Source organism: Oncorhynchus nerka, linkage group LG20, assembly GCF_034236695.1.
Source record: "Oncorhynchus nerka isolate Pitt River linkage group LG20, Oner_Uvic_2.0, whole genome shotgun sequence".
NCBI classification, from domain to species: Eukaryota; Metazoa; Chordata; class Actinopteri; order Salmoniformes; family Salmonidae; genus Oncorhynchus; species Oncorhynchus nerka.
Window position 1 is genome coordinate 15,264,131 of NC_088415.1, and position 16,389 is coordinate 15,280,519.

Here is a 16,389-nt window from a genome sequence, read left to right on the forward strand (position 1 = left end):
TCACCTGTTCCCCAGTCACCTGTAGGTTCACCTGTTCCCCAGTCACCTGTACGTTCACCTGTTCCCCAGTCACCTGTACGTTCACCTGTTCCCCAGTCACTTGTAGGTTCACCTGTTCCCCAGTCACCTGTACGTTCACCTGTTCCCCAGTCACCTGTACGTTCACCTGTTCCCCAGTCACCTGTACATTCACCTGTTCCCCAGTCACCTGTACGTTCACCTGTTCCCCAGTCACTTGTAGGTTCACCTGTTCCCCAGTCACCTGTACGTTCACCTGTTCCCCAGTCACCTGTACGTTCACCTGTTCCCCAGTCACCTGTACGTTCATCTGTTCCCCAGTCACTTGTAGGTTCACCTGTTCCCCAGTCAGCTGTACGTTCACCTGTTCCCCAGTCATCTGTATGTTCACCTGTTCCCCAGTCACATGTATGTTCACCTGTTCCCCAGTCACCTGTACGTTCACCTGTTCCCCAGTTACCTGTACGTTCACCTGTTCCCCAGTCATCTGTATGTTCACCTGTTCCCCAGTCACATGTATGTTCACCTGTTCCCCAGTCACCTGTACGTTCACCTGTTCCCCAGTTACCTGTACGTTCAGCTGTTCCCCAGTCACCTGTACGTTCACCTGTTCCCCAGTCACCTGTACGTTCACCTGTTCCCCAGTCACTTGTAGGTTCACCTCTTCCCCAGTTACCTGTACGTTCACCTGTTCCCCAGTTACCTGTACGTTCACCGTCTAACAGTCACTTGTAGGTTCACCTGTTCCCCAGTCACCTGTACGTTCACCTGTTCCCCAGTCACCTGTAGGTTCACCTGTTCCCCAGTCACCTGTACGTTCACCTGTTCCCCAGTCACCTGTACGTTCACCTGTTCCCCAGTCACTTGTAGGTTCACCTGTTCCCCAGTCACCTGTACGTTCACCTGTTCCCCAGTCACCTGTACGTTCACCTGTTCCCCAGTCACCTGTACATTCACCTGTTCCCCAGTCACCTGTACGTTCACCTGTTCCCCAGTCACTTGTAGGTTCACCTGTTCCCCAGTCACCTGTACGTTCACCTGTTCCCCAGTCACCTGTACGTTCACCTGTTCCCCAGTCACCACGTTCACCTGTTCCCCAGTCACCTGTGTTCACCTGTTCCCCAGTCACTTGTAGGTTCACCTGTTCCCCAGTCACCTGTGCGTTCACCTGTTCCCCAGTCACCTGTACGTTCACCTGTTCCCCAGTCACCTGTACGTTCACCTGTTCCCCAGTCAGTCACCTGTAGGTTCACCTGTTCCCCAGTCACCTGTACGTTCACCTGTTCCCCAGTCACCTGTACGTTCACCTGTTCCCCAGTCACCTGTACGTTCACCTGTTCCCCAGTCACCTGTACGTTCACCTGTTCCCCAGTCACCTGTACGTTCACCTGTTCCCCAGTCACCTGTACGTTCACCTGTTCCCCAGTCACCTGTACGTTCACCTGTTCCCCAGTCACCTGTACGTTCACCTGTTCCCCAGTCACCTGTACGTTCACCTGTTCCCCAGTCACTTGTAGGTTCACCTGTTCCCCAGTCACCTGTACGTTCACCTGTTCCCCAGTCACCTGTAGGTTCACCTGTTCCCCAGTCACCTGTATGTTCACCTGTTCCCAGTCACCTGTACGTTCACCTGTTCCCCAGTCACCTGTACGTTCACCTGTTCCCCAGTTACCTGTACGTTCACCTGTTCCCAGTCACTTGTAGGTTCACCTGTTCCCCAGTCACCTGTACGTTCACCTGTTCCCCAGTCACCTGTACGTTCACCTGTTCCCCAGTCACCTGTACGTTCACCTGTTCCCCAGTCACCTGTTCACCTGTTCAGTCCTGTTCCCCAGTCACCTGTTCCCCAGTCGTTCACCTGTTCCCAGTCACCTGTACGTTCACCTGTTCCCCAGTCACCTGTACGTTCACCTGTTCCCCAGTCACTTGTAGGTTCACCTGTTCCCCAGTCACCTGTACGTTCACCTGTTCCCCAGTCACCTGTACGTTCACCTGTTCCCCAGTCACCTGTAGGTTCACCTGTTCCCCAGTCACCCGTTCACCTGTTCCCCAGTCACCTGTACGTTCACCTGTTCCCCAGTCACCTGTATGTTCACCTGTTCCCCAGTCACCTGTACGTTCACCTGTTCCCCAGTCACCTGTACGTTCACCTGTTCCCCAGTCACCTGTACGTTCACCTGTTCCCCAGTCACCTGTACGTTCACCTGTTCCCAGTCACCTGTACGTTCACCTGTTCCCCAGTCACCTGTACGTTCACCTGTTCCCCAGTCACCTGTACGTTCACCTGTTCCCCAGTCACCTGTAGTCACGTTCACCTGTTCCCCAGTCACCTGTACGTTCACCTGTTCCCCAGTCACCTGTACGTTCACCTGTTCCCCAGTCACCTGTACGTTCACCTGTTCCCCAGTCACCTGTACGTTCACCTGTTCCCCAGTCACCTGTACGTTCACCTGTTCCCCAGTCACCTGTCACCTGTTCACCTGTTCCCCAGTCACCTGTACGTTCACCTGTTCCCCAGTCACCTGTACGTTCACCTGTTCCCCAGTCACCTGTATGTTCACCTGTTCCCCAGTCACCTGTACGTTCACCTGTTCCCCAGTCACCTGTACGTTCACTGTTCCCCAGTCACCTGTTCCCCAGTCACTTGTAGGTTCACCTGTTCCCCAGTCACCTGTACGTTCACCTGTTCCCCAGTCACCTGTACGTTCACCTGTTCCCCAGTCACTTGTAGGTTCACCTGTTCCCCAGTCACCTGTACGTTCACCTGTTCCCCAGTCACCTGTACGTTCACCTGTTCCCCAGTCACCTGTACGTTCACCTGTTCCCCAGTCACCTGTAGGTTCACCTGTTCCCCAGTCACCTGTAGGTTCACCTGTTCCCCAGTCACCTGTAGGTTCACCTGTTCCCCAGTCACCTAGGTTCACCTGTTCCCCAGTCACCTGTACGTTCACCTGTTCCCCAGTCACCTGTCACGTTCCCAGTCACCTGTTCCCCAGTCACCTGTACGTTCACCTGTTCCCCAGTCACCTGTAGGTTCACCTGTTCCCCAGTCACCTGTACGTTCACCTGTTTCCCAGTCAGTTCACCTGTTCCCCAGTCACTTGTACGTTCACCTGTTCCCCAGTCACCTGTCACCTGTTCACCTGTTCCCCAGTCACCTGTACGTTCACCTGTTCCCCAGTCACCTGTACGTTCACCTGTTCCCCAGTCACCTGTACGTTCACCTGTTCCCAGTCACCTGTTCCCCAGTCACCTGTACGTTCACCTGTTCCCCAGTCACCTGTACGTTCACCTGTTCCCAGTCACCTGTAGGTTCACCTGTTCCCCAGTCACCTGTACGTTCACCTGTTCCCCAGTCACCTGTACGTTCACCTGTTCCCAGTCACCTGTACGTTCACCTGTTCCCCAGTCACCTGTACGTTCACCTGTTCCCCAGTCACCTGTACGTTCACCTGTTCCCCAGTCACCTGTCGTTCACCTGTTCCCCAGTCACCTGTACGTTCACCTGTTCCCCAGTCACCTGTACGTTCACCTGTTCCCCAGTCACCTGTATGTTCACCTGTTCCCCAGTCACCTGTACGTTCACCTGTTCCCCAGTCACCTGTACGTTCACTGTTCCCCAGTCACTTGTAGGTTCACCTGTTCCCCAGTCACCTGTATGTTCACCTGTTCCCCAGTCACCTGTAGGTTCACCTGTTCCCAGTCACCTGTACGTTCACCTGTTCCCCAGTCACCTGTATGTTCACCTGTTCCCCAGTCACCTGTAGGTTCACCTGTTCCCCAGTCACCTGTACGTTCACCTGTTCCCCAGTCACCTGTACGTTCACCTGTTCCCCAGTCACCCGTTCACCTGTTCCCCAGTCACCTGTTCACCTGTTCACCTGTTCCCCAGTCACCTGTACGTTCACCTGTTCCCCAGTCACCTGTACGTTCACCTGTTCCCCAGTCACCTGTAGGTTCACCTGTTCCCCAGTCACCTGTATGTTCACCTGTTCCCCAGTCACCTGTACGTTCACCTGTTCCCCAGTCACCTGTACGTTCACCTGTTCCCCAGTCACCTGTACGTTCACCTGTTCCCCAGTCACTGTAGGTTCACCTGTTCCCCAGTCACCTGTACGTTCACCTGTTCCCCAGTCACTTGTAGGTTCACCTGTTCCCCAGTCACCTGTACCTGTTCCCCACCTGTTCCCCAGTCACCTGTACGTTCACCTGTTCCCCAGTCACCTGTACGTTCACCTGTTCCCCAGTCACCTGTAGGTTCACCTGTTCCCCAGTCACCTGTAGGTTCACCTGTTCCCCAGTCACCTGTACGTTCACCTGTTCCCCAGTCACCTGTACGTTCACCTGTTCCCCAGTCACCTGTATGTTCACCTGTTCCCCAGTCACCTGTCACCTGTTTCACCTGTTCCCCAGTCACCTGTAGGTTCACCTGTTCCCAGTCACCTGTAGTTCACCTGTTCCCCAGTCACCTGTACGTTCACCTGTTCCCCAGTCACCTGTACGTTCACCTGTTCCCCAGTCACCTGTAGGTTCACCTGTTCCCCAGTCACCTGTACGTTCACCTGTTCCCCAGTCACCACGTTCACCTGTTCCCCAGTCACTTGTAGGTTCACCTGTTCCCCAGTCACCTGCACGTTCACCTGTTCCCCAGTCACCTGTACGTTCACCTGTTCCCCAGTCACCTGTACGTTCACCTGTTCCCCAGTCACCTGCACGTTCACCTGTTCCCCAGTCACCTGTTCACCTGTTTCACCTGTTCCCCAGTCACTTGTAGGTTCACCTGTTCCCCAGTCACCTGTACGTTCACCTGTTCCCAGTCACCTGTACGTTCACCTGTTCCCCAGTCACCTGTACGTTCACCTGTTCCCCACCTGTTCCCCAGTCACCTGTACGTTCACCTGTTCCCCAGTCACCTGTACGTTCACCTGTTCCCCAGTCACCTGTACGTTCACCTGTTCCCCAGTCACCTGTACGTTCACCTGTTCCCCAGTCACTTGTAGGTTCACCTGTTCCCCAGTCACCTGTACGTTCACCTGTTCCCCAGTCACCTGTACGTTCACCTGTTCCCCAGTCACCTGTACGTTCACCTGTTCCCCAGTTACCTGTACGTTCACCTGTTCCCAGTCACTTGTAGGTTCACCTGTTCCTCAGTCACCTGTACGTTCACCTGTTCCCCAGTCACCTGTAGGTTCACCTGTTCCCCAGTCACCTGTACGTTCACCTGTTTCCCAGTCACTTGTAGGTTCACCTGTTCCCCAGTCACCTGTACGTTCACCTGTTCCCCAGTCACCTGTAGGTTCACCTGTTCCCCAGTCACTTGTAGGTTCACCTGTTCCCCAGTCACCTGTAGTTCACCTGTTTCCCAGTCACCTGTAGGTTCACCTGTTCCCCAGTCACCTGTACGTTCACCTGTTCCCCAGTCACCTGTAGGTTCACCTGTTCCCCAGTCACTTGTAGGTTCACCTGTTCCCCAGTCACCTGTACGTTCACATATTCCCCAGTCACCTGTACATTCACCTGTTCCCCAGTCACCTGTACGTTCACCTGTTCCCCAGTCACCTGTAGGTTCACCTGTTCCCCAGTCACTTGTAGGTTCACCTGTTCCCCAGTCACCTGTACGTTCACCTGTTCCCCAGTCACCTGTTCACCTGTTCACCTGTTCCCCAGTCACCTGTACGTTCACCTGTTCCCCAGTCACCTGTAGTTACCTGTTCCCCAGTTACTTGTAGGTTCACCTGTTCCCCAGTCACCTGTACGTTCACCTGTTCCCAGTCACCTGTACGTTCACCTGTTCCCCAGTCACCTGTAGGTTCACCTGTTCCCCAGTCACCTGTACCCGTTCACCTGTTCCCCAGTCACCTGTAGGTTCACCTGTTCCCCAGTCACCTGTACGTTCACCTGTTCCCCAGTTACCTGTACGTTCACCTGTTCCCAGTCACTTGTAGGTTCACCTGTTCCCCAGTCACCTGTACGTTCACCTGTTCCCCAGTCACCTGTACGTTCACCTGTTCCCCAGTCACCTGTACGTTCACCTGTTCCCCAGTCACTTGTAGGTTCACCTGTTCCCCAGTCACCTGTACGTTCACATATTCCCCAGTCACCTGTCCCCGTTCACCTGTTCCCCAGTCACCTGTACGTTCACCTGTTCCCCAGTCACCTGTACGTTCACCTGTTCCCCAGTCACCTGTACGTTCACCTGTTCCCCAGTCACCTGTACGTTCACCTGTTCCCCAGTCACCTGTACGTTCACCTGTTCCCCAGTCACCTGTACGTTCACCTGTTCCCCAGTCACCTGTAGGTTCACCTGTTCCCCAGTCACCTGTCACCTGTACGTTCACCTGTTCCCAGTCACTTGTAGGTTCACCTGTTCCCCAGTCACCTGTACGTTCACCTGTTCCCCAGTCACCTGTAGGTTCACCTGTTCCCCAGTCACCTGTAGGTTCACCTGTTCCCAGTCACCTGTACGTTCACCTGTTCCCCAGTCACCTGTACGTTCACCTGTTCCCCAGTCACCTGTAGGTTCACCTGTTCCCCAGTCACCTGTAGGTTCACCTGTTCCCCAGTCACCTGTACGTTCACCTGTTCCCCAGTCACCTGTACGTTCAGCTGTTCCCAGTTCGTTCACCTGTTCCCCAGTCACCTGTACGTTCACCTGTTCCCCAGTCACCTGTACGTTCACCTGTTCCCCAGCCACCAGTACGTTCACCTGTTCCCCAGTCACTTGTAGGTTCACCTGTTCCCCAGTCACCTGTACGTTCACCTGTTCCCAGTCACTTGTAGGTTCACCTGTTCCCCAGTCACCTGTAGGTTCACCTGTTCCCCAGTCACCTGTACGTTCACCTGTTCCCCAGTCACCTGTACGTTCACCTGTTCCCCAGTCACCTGTACGTTCACCTGTTCCCCAGTCACCTGTACGTTCACCTGTTCCCCAGTCACTTGTAGGTTCACCTGTTCCCAGTCAGGTCACCTGTACGTTCACCTGTTCCCCAGTCACCTGTAGGTTCACCTGTTCCCCAGTCACCTGTACGTTCACCTGTTCCCCAGTCACCTGTAGGTTCACCTGTTCCCCAGTCACCTGTACGTTCACCTGTTCCCCAGTCACCTGTACGTTCACCTGTTCCCCAGTCACCTGTACGTTCACCTGTTCCCCAGTCACCTGTAGGTTCACCTGTTCCCCAGTCACCTGTACGTTCACCTGTTCCCCAGTCACCTGTACGTTCACGTTCACCTGTTCCCCAGTCACTTGTAGGTTCACCTGTTCCCCAGTCACCTGTACGTTCACCTGTTCCCCAGTCACCTGTACGTTCACCTGTTCCCCAGTCACCTGTACGTTCACCTGTTCCCCAGTCACCTGTACGTTCACCTGTTCCCCAGTCACCTGTACGTTCACCTGTTCCCCAGTCACTTGTAGGTTCACCTGTTCCCCAGTCACCTGTACGTTCACCTGTTCCCCAGTCACCTGTACGTTCACCTGTTCCCCAGTCACCTGTACGTTCACCTGTTCCCCAGTCACCTGTACGTTCACCTGTTCCCCAGTCACCTGTACGTTCACCTGTTCCCCAGTCACCTGTACGTTCACCTGTTCCCCAGTCACCTGTACGTTCACCTGTTCCCCAGTCACTTGTACGTTCACCTGTTCCCCAGTCACCTGTACGTTCACCTGTTCCCCAGTCACCTGTAGGTTCACCTGTTCCCCAGTCACCTGTACGTTCACCTGTTCCCCAGTCACCTGTAGTTCACCTGTTCCCCAGTCACCTGTACGTTCACCTGTTCCCCAGTCACCCTGCGTTCACCTGTTCCCCAGTCACCTGTCACGTTCACCTGTTCCCCAGTCACCTGTACGTTCACCTGTTCCCCAGTCACCTGTACGTTCACCTGTTCCCCAGTCACCTGTACGTTCCCGTTCACCTGTTCCCCAGTCACTTGTAGGTTCACCTGTTCCCCAGTCACCTGTACGTTCACCTGTTCCCCAGTCACCTGTACGTTCACCTGTTCCCCAGTCACCTGTACGTTCACCTGTTCCCCAGTCACCTGTACGTTCACCTGTTCCCCAGTCACCTGTTCCCCAGTTCACCTGTTCCCCAGTCACCTGTACGTTCACCTGTTCCCCAGTCACCTGTACGTTCACCTGTTCCCCAGTCACCTGTACGTTCACCTGTTCCCCAGTCACTTGTAGGTTCACCTGTTCCCCAGTCACCTGTACGTTCACCTGTTCCCCAGTCACCTGTAGGTTCACCTGTTCCCCAGTCACCTGTACGTTCACCTGTTCCCCAGTCACCTGTACGTTCACCTGTTCCCCAGTCACCTGTACGTTCACCTGTTCCCCAGTCACTTGTAGGTTCACCTGTTCCCCAGTCACCTGTACGTTCACCTGTTCCCCAGTCACTTGTAGGTTCACCTGTTCCCCAGTCACTTGTAGGTTCACCTGTTCCCCAGTCACTTGTAGGTTCACCTGTTCCCCAGTCACCTGTACGTTCACCTGTTCCCCAGTCACCTGTACGTTCACCTGTTCCCCCAGTCACCTGTCCCCAGTTCACCTGTTCCCCAGTCACCTGTAGGTTCACCTGTTCCCCAGTCACTTGTAGGTTCACCTGTTCCCCAGTCACCTGTAGGTTCACCTGTTCCCCAGTCACTTGTAGGTTCACCTGTTCCCCAGTCACCTGCACGTTCACCTGTTCCCCAGTCACCTGTACGTTCACCTGTTCCCCAGTCACCTGTTCCCCAGTCACTTCCCAGTCACAGGTTCACCTGTTCCCCAGTCACCTGTACGTTCACCTGTTCCCCAGTCACCTGTACGTTCACCTGTTCCCCAGTCACCTGTAGGTTCACCTGTTCCCCAGTCACCTGTACGTTCACCTGTTCCCCCCAGTTCACCTGTTCCCCAGTTACTTGTACGTTCACCTGTTCCCCAGTCACCTGTACGTTCACCTGTTCCCCAGTCACTTGTAGGTTCACCTGTTCCCCAGTCACCTGTACGTTCACCTGTTCCCCAGTCACCTGCAACGTTCACCTGTTCCCCAGTCACCTGTAGGTTCACCTGTTCCCCAGTCACCTTGTAGGTTCACCTGTTCCCCAGTCACCTGTACGTTCACCTGTTCCCCAGTCACCTGTAGGTTCACCTGTTCCCCAGTCACCTGTACGTTCACCTGTTCCCCAGTCACTGTAGGTTCACCTGTTCCCCAGTCACCTGGTTCACCTGTTCCCCCATTCACCTGTTCACCTGTTCCCAGTCACCTGTACGTTCACCTGTTCCCCAGTCACCTGTACGTTCACCTGTTCCCCAGTCACTTGTAGGTTCACCTGTTCCCCAGTCACTTGTACGTTCACCTGTTCCCCAGTCACCTGTACGTTCACCTGTTCCCCAGTCACCTGTACGTTCACCTGTTCCCCAGTCACCTGTACGTTCACCTGTTCCCCAGTCACTTGTAGGTTCACCTGTTCCCCAGTCACTTGTACGTTCACCTGTTCCCCAGTCACCTGTACGTTCACCTGTTCCCCAGTCACCTGTACGTTCACCTGTTCCCCAGTCACCTGTACGTTCACCTGTTCCCCAGTCACCTGTAGGTTCACCTGTTCCCCAGTCACCTGTACGTTCACCTGTTCCCCAGTCACCTGTACGTTCACCTGTTCCCCAGTCACCTGTACCGTTTCACCTGTTCCCCAGTCACCACGTTCACCTGTTCCCCAGTCACCTGTAGGTTCACCTGTTCCCCAGTCACGTTCACCTGTTCCCCAGTCACCTTGTACGTTCACCTGTTCCCCAGTCACCTGTACGTTCACCTGTTCCCAGTCACCTGTACGTTCACCTGTTCCCCAGTCACCTGTACGTTCACCTGTTCCCCAGTCACCTGTACGTTCACCTGTTTCCCAGTCACTTGTACGTTCACCTGTTCCCCAGTCACCTGTACGTTCACCTGTTCCCCAGTCACCTGTACGTTCACCTGTTCCCCAGTCACCTGTACGTTCACCTGTTCCCCAGTCACCTGTAGGTTCACCTGTTCCCCAGTCACCTGTGTCACTGTTCACCTGTTCCCCAGTCACCTGTACGTTCACCTGTTCCCCAGTCACCTGTACGTTCACCTGTTCCCCAGTCACCTGTACGTTCACCTGTTCCCCAGTCACCTGTACGTTCACCTGTTCCCCAGTCACCTGTAGGTTCACCTGTTCCCCAGTCACCTGTACGTTCACCTGTTCCCCAGTCACCTGTACGTTCACCTGTTCCCCAGTCACCTGTAGGTTCACCTGTTACCCAGTCACCTGTACGTTCACCTGTTCCCCAGTCACTTATAGGTTCACCTGTTCCCCAGTCACTTGTAGGTTCACCTGTTCCCCAGTCACCTGTCCCCAGTCACTTGTAGGTTCACCTGTTCCCCAGTCACCTGTACGTTCACCTGTTCCCCAGTCACTTGTAGGTTCACCTGTTCCCCAGTCACCTGTAGTTCACCTGTTTCACCTGTTCCCCAGTCACCTGTAGGTTCACCTGTTCCCCAGTCACCTGTAGGTTCACCTGTTCCCCAGTCACCTGTACATTCACCTGTTCCCCAGTCACCTGTACGTTCACCTGTTCCCCAGTCACTTGTAGGTTCACCTGTTCCCCAGTCACCATACGTGTACGTTCACCTGTTCCCCAGTCACCTGTACATTCACCTGTTCACCTGTTCCCCAGTCACTTGTAGGTTCACCTGTTCCCCAGTCACCTGTACGTTCACCTGTTCCCCAGTCACCCCAGTCACCTGTACGTTCACCTGTTCCCCAGTCACCTGTACGTTCACCTGTTCCCAGTCACCTGTAGGTTCACCTGTTACCCAGTTACTTGTAGGTTCACCTGTTACCCAGTTACCTGTACGTTCACCTGTTCCCCAGTTACATGTACGTTCACCGTCTAACAGTCACTTGTAGGTTCACCTGTTCCCCAGTCACCTGTAGGTTCACCTGTTCCCCAGTCACCTGTACGTTCACCTGTTCCCCAGTCACCTGTACCTTCACCTGTTCCCCAGTCACCTGTACATTCACCTGTTCCCCAGTCACCTGTACGTTTGTTCCCCACCTGTTCACCTGTTCCCCAGTCACCACGTTCACCTGTTCCCCAGTCACGTTCACCTGTTCCCCAGTCACTTGTAGGTTCACCTGTTCCCCAGTCACCTGTAGGTTCACCTGTTCCCCAGTCACCTGTACGTTCACCTGTTCCCCAGTCACCTGTACGTTCACCTGTTCCCCAGTCACTTGTAGGTTCACCTGTTCCCCAGTCACCTGTACGTTCACCTGTTCCCCAGTCACCTGTAGGTTCACCTGTTCCCCAGTCACTTGTAGGTTCACCTGTTACCCAGTCACCTGTACGTTCACCTGTTCCCCAGTCACTTATAGGTTCACCTGTTACCCAGTTACTTGTAGGTTCACCTGTTACCCAGTCACCTGTGTTCACCTGTTTCACCTGTTTGTTACCCAGTCACCTGTACGTTCACCTGTTCCCCAGTCACTTGTAGGTTCACCTGTTCCCCAGTCACCTGTACCTTCACCTGTTCCCCAGTCACTTGTAGGTTCACCTGTTCCCCAGTCACTTGTAGGTTCACCTGTTACCCAGACACCTGTACGTTCACCTGTTCCCCAGTCACTTGTAGGTTCACCTGTTCCCCAGTCACCTGTACCTTCACCTGTTCCCCAGTCACTTGTAGGTTCACCTGTTCCCCAGTCACTTGTAGGTTCACCTGTTCCCCAGCCACCTGTACATTCACCTGTTCCCCAGTCACCTGTACGTTCATCTGTTCCCCAGTCACTTGTAGGTTCACCTGTTACCCAGTCACCTGTACATTCACCTGTTCCCCAGTCACCTGTACGTTCATCTGTTCCCCAGTCACTTGTAGGTTCACCTGTTCCCCAGTCACTTGTAGGTTCACCTGTTCCCCAGTCACCTGTAGGTTCACCTGTTCCCCAGTCACCTGTACGTTCACCTGTTCCCCAGTCACTTGTAGGTTCACCTGTTCCCCAGTCACCTGTACGTTCACCTGTTCCCCAGCCACCTGTACGTTCACCTGTTCCCCAGTCAGCTGTACGTTCACCTGTTCCCCAGTCACCTGTACGTTCACCTGTTCCCCAGTCACTTGTAGGTTCACCTGTTCCCCAGTCACTTGTAGGTTCACCTGTTCCCCAGTCACTTGTAGGTTCACCTGTTACCCAGTTGTGTGTAGCCCTGTTAACCTTTTTATATCTGGAGAGAGAAATAACAATCTACCAACATTCATTTCTCTAGCTGTAACCTATCAAAATAAGGAAAGTTTCGGCATCACTGTGCCTTCCTCTGGGTAATGTCATGAATGCTTGAACCAGGTTATAAGCTAATATGCTGTAGAAAGAATATACATTGATAAGACGGGCCTGAGATCAAAATCAATATTCAGACCACTAGGCGTCAATGTTTTTAGATAGTAATCCATAAATCCTACCTGGATTTATGGATTATCAAAGAGAAGGATGCATTACACACAGACTTATACACAAAGCCCACAGATCACAATACCTTGCTATGTGCAGATAGTATGCATCCCCTTCCCCTCAAGAATGGTCTACTATTTAGCCAGTTATGCAGGGTTAAACTAATCGGATAGTATGCATCCCCTTCCCCCCAAGAATGGTCTACTATTTAGCCAGTTATGCAGGGTTAAACTAATCGGATAGTATGCATCCCCTTCCCCTCAAGAATGGTCTACTATTTAGCCAGTTATGCAGGGTTAAACTAATCGGATAGTATGCATCCCCTTCCCCTCAAGAATGGTCTACTATTTAGCCAGTTATGCAGGGTTAAACTAATCGGATAGTATGCATCCCCTTCCCCCAAGAATGGTCTACTATTTAGCCAGTTATGCAGGGTTAAACTAATCGGATAGTATGCATCCCCTTCCCCCAAGAATGGTCTACTATTTAGCCAGTTATGCAGGGTTAAACTAATCGGATAGTATGCATCCCCTTCCCCCAAGAATGGTCTACTATTTAGCCAGTTATGCAGGGTTAAACTAATCGGATAGTATGCATCCCCTTCCCCTCAAGAATGGTCTACTATTTAGCCAGTTATGCAGGGTTAAACTAATCGGATAGTATGCATCCCCTTCCCCCCAAGAATGGTCTACTATTTAGCCAGTTATGCAGGGTTAAACTAATCGGATAGTATGCATCCCCTTCCCCTCAAGAATGGTCTACCATTTAGCCAGTTATGCAGGGTTAGATTTTGACAGCAATGCTAAAAAAAATGACAGATACATTTAAAATGAGGCTACAAGTACAAAACTCTTAATGCTGCAATGATGAAAATAAAACCATGAGAGGAATTACTCAACTCAACCAAAGAAGAAAAACAACGCAACCGTCTTTTGCACTAAGTACACCAAGGGTTCGGAGAAATGATTTTTTATTTATTTTATTTTTATTTAACTAGGCAAGTCAGTTAAGAACAAATTCTTATTTTCAATGACAGCCTAGGAACAGTGAGTTAACTGCCTTGTTCGGGGGCATAACGACAGATTGTTACCTTGTCAGCTCAGGAATTCAATCTTGCAACCTTTCGGTTACTAGTCCAACACTCTAACCACTAGGCTACCTGCTGCCCCAAATGAAAGCAACTCTGGAAAATCACTGGCATATTCTGCAATCAGACCAGAAAATCTCACACCTCTTCAAGGTATCCCCACTGGTGGTCTATAAGTGTGGTCGCAATATTGGAGATAGTTAGGTGAGATCTGACATGCCCCCTGAGCCCACTCAGACACTCTTGACACCTATCCCAAATGGGAACTACAAATGTGGTTCATGCACACAGTGCAATAGCACTATAAAGACATCCTTCAGACACCAAAATACAGGTCGAAAGATCCCTGTTAGAGGTATCATCTCATGCAAGACAAAGGGAGTAATCTATCTCATCACCTGTTCATGTGGAAAAGCCTACGTAGGACAAACGAAAAGACAATTAAAACAAAGCATAGCTGAACACAGCAGCTCAATCAGGTGTAAGAACATTGACTATCCAGTAGCAGTTCACTTTGTTGAAGCTAACCATTCAATCTCCTCCCTCAAATACACAGGCATTGAGCATGTTCTCTACCAAGGAGAGGAGGTAACATTGAGATCCTACTACTACAAAAGGAGGCTTACTGGATATCCTATCTAAACACATTGACCCCTAGTGGTTTGAATATTGACTTTGATCTCAGGCCCTTCTTATGAACACATTTTCCTTTATGGTTCTATATGATAACAATAGCATAGTATATTTAATATGCCATATACTATTTTGAACAGTTTCACTAATTCATCTTAATTAACTTAATCATTATGATTATTGTCATTGGTTGGACTAATTGCACTGTTTGTCTACATAACCTGGTTCAAGTATTCATGACATTACCCTGTGGAAGGCACAGTGATGCAGAAACGTTGGTAAATGACCATTAAATTGCTTTTAATCTAGCTGTAACCTACCTAACACAGAACACCTACTGGTCACTGCTTAGCCTGCTATCTCATCATTATAATGATAATAACAGACTAGGATTGTGTTCATAATCTATTTATCTAGGCTGTACGTGGTGTAGGCAACCGTGTTGATAGTCTGTCTGTACAGAGGGTGGACTACAGTGTTGATAGTCTGTCTGAACAGAGGGTAGACTACAGTGTTGATTGTATGTCCACACAGTGTACATTGCCATTCAGGTTTCAAACTCCCACAGTGACTCAGCAGTCTGAGACACATACACGCACACGCACACACACACACACACACACACACACACACACACACACACACACACACACACACACACACACACACACACACACACACACACACACACACACACACACACACACACACACACACACACACACACACACACACACACACACACAGACCCTGTATAGGCAATATTCTAGTCTCAGATTGTTAAGAAACAATGTCTCTCTTCGCTTTCAGACAGAGCAGAAGGTGTTTCTTTCTTCTTCTCTGTGGTAGCATTTGGGCCTGGCATTTGAAGAAAAAAAAACATATTTTTATTTGATTTAAATGTATTTGGATTCATCTTCCGATTCTAAATCAACTAATATGGCAGCTCAATGACTTTAAGTCATGTGTACCATTATAATAACATTGTGCTACTGTTAGGAGTAGTAACACCAATGAAAGTAACATCAAAAATTGAGGATTTTCTTAAATGGAGACCTGATGATAAAATATAAGGTTATTAAAACCCTTCAAACCTTCATTTACTATTGATATGATTAATCATTTTGCACACAATGTAATTGACCTTCATTTAAATTGAATAACACCAATTACTTTTTATTTATCAAATTATCAATGGAATCTTCAAATTGCGTGTCTTACACTGACAATGAACCTATGGGATTGTATTTGTATCAACTTGACCTTTGGCCAGGTAGTTGATCAGGATTAATCTCTCTCTTTCAGAGGCTACCCAACCAGCCAGTCAGGTTTCAAACTCCCACAGTCACTCAATGCACACACACACACGGGCACACACACACACAGTGGAGACCCATCATCCAGGGTGTGTGGGGCTCTGTTTTCTCCTGCTACACACACAGTGGAGACCCATCATCCAGGGTGTGTGGGGCTCTGTTTTCTCCTGCTACACACACAGTGGAGACCCATCATCCAGGGTGTGTGGGGCTCTGTTTTCTCCTGCTACACACACATTGGAGACCCATCATCCAGGGTGTGTGGGGCTCTGTTTTCTCCTGCTACACACACACAGTGGAGACCCATCATCCAGGGTGTGTGGGGCTCTGTTTTTCGCCCCACCTGTTAACAAAAAAACAAGTATGATGATGGCATTAATACATGTCACATTTCAGTTTGTAAACAATGTCAAAAATAATAATAATTCAGTTAATAAAACCGCATACAACCATGGTCTCTTTATTTGCTTTCTTGCATAGGGCAGCTCCAAAATCTAGGTATTTCAGCCTAGCTCAGTGCTTTCTGTGGTGGTGTGGCAGCCAGTGGAAACTATGGAGGGTAGGGTTTGGTAAGTTCTCTAGTTGCGACTTGATTGGCTCAGTGTTCTGTCATTCATGGGGACACTACGTCACCGCAAAATCTATGAGGACAGCTCGAAAATTCAAGCCCCTTGGGTTCTGCCATAGATTTATATTAGAAGTGCCCATCCAAGAAGGCTCAAGGTAATATCACATAATATCTACCTTAGTTTTGATTAGACTGATCATATTAACATCATATTTCCAAAATCTTAGCTAGCAAGCTAGACAAGTAATTATCATCATGAATCAAGTTGACAATCTACTGGCAAATCCTTTTCAATCCTTGTCATATGAAGATAAATTATAGATAAAACGTATCACTGC

At 50.9% G+C, this 16,389-nt stretch overlaps 1 protein-coding gene across 2 annotated transcripts in view; it reads left to right on the forward strand.

Moving 5' to 3' along the window:
* The window catches only part of LOC115125444 (cytochrome P450 3A27-like), a 36,037-nt gene that overhangs the window by 13,731 nt on the left and 5,917 nt on the right, over window positions 1-16,389 (forward strand). Inside the window, exon 15 of one of the 2 annotated variants that reach the window (XM_065005259.1) lies at window positions 15,473-15,937. The exons of the other annotated variant lie outside the window; for it this stretch is intronic. The gene's annotated coding sequence lies outside the window, so the exon portion shown is untranslated. Of the gene's footprint in view, window positions 1-15,472; window positions 15,938-16,389 lie in introns of those variants that run through there. 2 annotated transcript variants of the gene reach the window in all.